Source organism: Tamandua tetradactyla, chromosome 5 (assembly GCF_023851605.1).
Source record: "Tamandua tetradactyla isolate mTamTet1 chromosome 5, mTamTet1.pri, whole genome shotgun sequence".
Classification (NCBI taxonomy): Eukaryota; Metazoa; Chordata; class Mammalia; order Pilosa; family Myrmecophagidae; genus Tamandua; species Tamandua tetradactyla.
Genome location: NC_135331.1, coordinates 137,393,451 through 137,398,641, shown reverse-complemented (window position 1 = coordinate 137,398,641; position 5,191 = coordinate 137,393,451). Strand labels below are relative to the sequence as shown.

The 5,191-nt window shown below is 36.4% G+C and overlaps 1 long non-coding RNA gene across 11 annotated transcripts in view; it reads right to left on the bottom strand.

Moving 5' to 3' along the window:
* LOC143684898 (uncharacterized) overlaps window positions 1–5,191 on the bottom strand; it is a 391,441-nt gene that overhangs the window by 122,021 nt on the left and 264,229 nt on the right. The window lies entirely within an intron of this gene.

Here is a 5,191-nt window from a genome sequence, read left to right as displayed (position 1 = left end):
GCATGCTCTTCTGTGGAAATACAGATGGAATTCATTGACAGAGTCACGGCACTAAGCTGCCTAGGAAAATATTGTACTTTGCCTAGAAGTGACTCTCTGACTTGAGTGAATTATTTACCTTTTAAATGCCCTTTGCTTGCTTCATCTGTCCATAAAACCTAATTATTGCATGACTAAGAAAAACTAGTAGTTATACATTAGTTTTCAATTTGTGAAGGAGGTAATAAAAAATTAATAATCCAAAGTATGTTCTCTTGCATATCCATTGTTTCATATAATATATACATTTGTATGTGGAGACAAACTCAGATCTCTAAATAACTCCATTAAATTAAAAGGGTATTTTCTATAGTAATAGTGATCAGCCAATGCATAAGTAGCTCCAGATGAATTTTAGGGAATTTCAGTATGTAATTTGAGGGTACAGTTTGGCTCATATTACTGGGATGTCCACAATAGGCATGACCAAACCATAGGAACTGAGAAACACATTTATCAAAAGTGAAATATTCAATGACTCCTTTTACTATGTACTGAATACACCATGTATCTATCATGATTATGAGGTTATAACTGAATGTTTAAAGTCTCAGTTTTGGGATTAAATGAAGATCTTCATTTTTATACCAGATGAAATTTTTCAGGTGATTTGTGAGATTTTTCCCAAGGCAAATAAATTGAGAATATATGGAAACCCAGCTAAATATGAGATAATTAGTGACGTCAATTCCACTCATTTTTACAGAAAGTCAATTTTGCAAAACTAAAGGAAAGTTACAAAGTTGTTAAGTAACACCCAAGATACATGGATCATAATTAAATCAGTCTTTACTTAGAATTTACTGTAGTATTGTTTTCTATGATTCAAAATATCAAACCCAAACAGGTTAGGTAGGACAGATTCACTTCTTTAATATAAGGTGCCATATGTAAAGGAATTGCTTTTGCAATATCCACAAAAACCTATTCATAGCTCACTCAATCCCTCCCACATATCATTAGCAAGGCTTGAATTTTATTTGTGTAACAATGTCATCAAATCCTAAATGCTATACACATATACGGAATCTGAGAAGGACAGGGACTATGTGTCTGATTTGCTCATTATTACATCCTAGAACCTGGCAGAGGGCCTGAGAACAAATTAACATTCAGTAAATATATAAGTGGGTGGATGGTCAACAGGACTTCAGGGCACCAACTGCAATAATAGCACATTTAAAATGGCCTGCTTGTCCCTGGCAGAAGCGGTAAGCATGTCCACAGAAAAAAGAATGTTCATGCAATGCCACAGCACTTTAAGTGTAATTTCCCAACCGTCCTTGTTCCCTTTGTTACATTTCTGTTTTAAATATTTTACACTCACAAATAGTGTCTATTCCTGAATGTTTATAATTGCCTGTGGGAAAGGTGAGGTTGAGGATACTGGAAACAACAGCAATGCTCACGGAAGAAGATTAATTTGGGACTGCATGGGAATAGAGAAATGAATGGGTCAGCATAGCCCTGTGGCTAGAGGAAGACAGGGTGGAGTTTTGTTAAAGAACTGCAGCAATGTGTGGGGGGAAATAAAGACGCCCTGTATGAACTGTCCCTAAAACTGACAGAAGTGGCCTCTGGTGCACACTACTCTCTCATAAAGCACACAGTACACTGAAGAAATCTTCTAGCTTCCATATACCACAGTTCCAGGAATACTGCTTGTTGTATTCCTTGTAGAAAGAGAGACTCTCATCCTAACAGAGATTGTTTCTTCACAATTTTGAAAACCTTGTTGTAGACAATACATCCTCCTTTTATGGTAGGCAGTTCTACTTGTTCTCAATTCACAATGAGTATTTAAAACATTGTAAGTTCTTCCACAAGTGTTGGTATACACGGATTCTCCAATCTTATACATTTCTTTTCCTTCCTTGATTTTCCCATTTAGAAGAACCCCTAATTCCTCAGTATCACAGTGGACTCAGAGATTCTACCTTGTATGTGTCTATGTGCAGACAGTCATATGTTGAGGCTCATGCCTTGGTTTCTTTACACTTACTTGATCGCTTTTTATTTCTTTCTATTCTCTGCATATTCTATTTCTTAATAATGCATGAGCTACTTTCGATGAGAAAAATCAATGTAAAATATAAAAATAAGGCTTTACTTAAGGTGAAAATATTTGAACAGACTCAATGTCTTTACCAGCACTGTTCTTCCTAGGGATTCTATTGCAAATAGAATGTGGCATTAATGTTTTGGACAGATTTTCTACAGCTGAGATCCCCACCTCAGTCTCTCAAGGTCTTTCTTATAAGGGATTCAGATCTTGTTTTGCTTTGTCCTTGTCTGCAGCCACAGGCCAGTGCAGACCTACCCAGCCCCAGATTCCATGAATGCCTTTATGGGTCACAACCTGGGACCATTTAATTCCCCAACAGGTACATTCAAGACTATGCAGGTTCTATGAAGGGTCCTGATTCTGGGAGTACCTCTATGAGTTTAAGGTCTGAAAGCTGGGATCATCACACAATAAAAGAACAAAGACAAATTAAAAATCAATTGTTAAGGTTGGGACTGAGTAAATCCTAGAACAATGTTTTGAAACTGATATGTTAAAACCTCGAATTTTGTGTGGACCAAAGAAGGCAATCTGAATTGATTATCTTCCATGCCTGTAATGAAAAGGAATCCAGTTATGACCTCATATAGTTCATAGATTGAATCAGGCATGGAGCTTGGGAATGAAGTTAGGTAAATGTGAACTCTTTGAGGCTCCCACAGTGATTCTATGTATCAGCTATTTTTAGTGGATAGTCCCTTTGGTAAAGTTGATACCTACCCACCAACTCCTGCCTGTTGAGGGCCAACATTAGGACATTTCATAACATTTCCTTGTGTTTATTATTTTCTGAAACTCCAATCAAATTAGAAATACATTGTCCAGAACCAATAAAGCACCAAGCCAGTAGCCATTCTTGATATATTACCAAAGAGTACATACTGGAAAGCCCCAAAGGGACAGAAAGGGGACAGTTAAAATCAGATATTGCTATAAGGTGGAAAGCCATGCATTATGGTGTGGAGGCTGGGCAAACGTGAAAGCTGAGGTTCCTAGACTACAAAAATGAGGGAGAGGGAAAATGAAATAAAAAGAAAAAAACAACATTATGCATAGCTAGGGCTACTCCAGGAGGGAAGAATGAGAGTCTGAGACAGTGACCATCAATTGGTCTATGCTTCCCTCTTCACTGGAAGACCCATCAGGTATGAAAGCATCATGATCAGCCTGAGAAGATAGAGTTTCACTGAGCTCTTTGTATACTACAGGAAGCTCACACACAACCAGCAGACTCACAGAGTCATAGATGTTAATGGTGGGTGGGATCTGAATGTCATCTCGTCTCTGAGGGGTAAGATGATATTTTCAGGACAGCAAATATAAGTGACATTTTTGAGACTAGAACTCAGGTCTTCTGACCTCCATGTCAGAGAGGCCTTTCAAGCTAACCATAGCCTGACAAGGGATGCATCTCTAACAGAAACACTAACTGAAGGTGCCTTGATCCTGTGGTTCTCCTAGAACAGACACTAGGGAGGTGTTCTAGTTTGCTGGCTGCCAGAATGCAATATACAAGAAGTGGAATGACTTTTAAAATGGGGAATTTAATATGTTACGAGTTTGCAGTTCTAAGACCAAATAAAGAAAGTCTATAGAAATGTCCAATCTAAGGCATCCAAGAAAAGATACCTTGGTTCAAGAAGGCCAATGACATTCAGGGTTTCTCTCAGCTGGAAGGGTACATAGCAGCATCTGCTAACTTTTTCTCCAGGTCTCTTGCTTCATGGAGCTCCCTGGGAGGCATTTTCCTTCTTCATCTCCAAAGGTCACTGACTGGTGGACTCTGTGGTTCTCTAATCCTTCTGTCATAGTTCTGAGGTTCTCTCCTCATTCTCAAAAGGAACTCTCTCCAAAATGTCTCCTCTTTTATAGGAATCCAGCAAACTAATTAAGACCCTTGTAGAATGGGTGGAGACATGTCTCCATCTTTACAAGTTTAATACCCTCAATTGATTGAGTCACATCTCAATGGAGGTAAGTAACCTAATCAAGTTTCCAACCTATAGTACTCAATAAAGATTAGGAGAAACAGTTGCTCTCACAAGATTGTTTAGGATAAAAACATGACTTTTCTATGGTACATAAATCCTTTCAAACTGATATAGGAGGTATAATTTTTCCTAGTTCCAATTCAGTGACTTTAAAAATACAAACAGAATTTAAAAGAGCCTGTTGGATTTTCAATAGGTGAAATAAAGATCCAGAATATAGAGTATAAAAGTGCTATTGAATGGCAATGTGTGATTTGAGTAGAGTTACTCTTTCCATTATTTTACATTAACTATCTGGAACTGTCCTAAAGATTCTCAAATGTATTACACTTGAATAATTTAAAGTTGCATGAGTTAGTCATTATCAAACTTATATAAAGATGAAGGACAAAAAAAAAATCCTGTACTCTTACACACTTTGAAAATTTAAATAGAAGAGCATGAAACATGGCCATGTAGGTCCTTTAACATTAACAAGAAATCTCTACAAGTTATATTATATCAATGGAAAGAAATCATAATATCAGTTATTTATTTCTTTACCTCCTCACTGAGTTGCAAATTATTTGAAAAATTAAACATATAAATGTCATGTTAGACTACAGCTGATAATTTTAAATAATGATGATATGAATAAGCTTGTGATTTATGTCTAGGCATATGAAAGATAAGCATACAAACTCCAAGAAAAAAATAGCTAGAGTGAACAAACAACTGTAGATATTTCACTCCCCTACTCCTATTTTAATTTATATTCTAGTGATTTATGATCAGAATTTGAAGTATAAAATTAAATGTTTAGCATTGATCGCATAATTCTAAATCTTGATCCAAACAGTTTTTTATTTTTTACTCTTTAAGTGCAAATTCTTGAAATTATAATTGAACCAGAAGTGAATGTGCATGTAGGAAGAGTGCCAAGTATGACAAGGAGAGAGGCCAAAAGGGACATAGCAACTCATAAAAAGATGCTCAGTAAAAAGATGCAGAACTTGCCAGATTGTTGCAATCATCACCATACCATATTCAGGTCTTACATTACTCAGTAAAATACATGCTAATAATACAAGATGGGGAAAACTTTTTCACAATATCA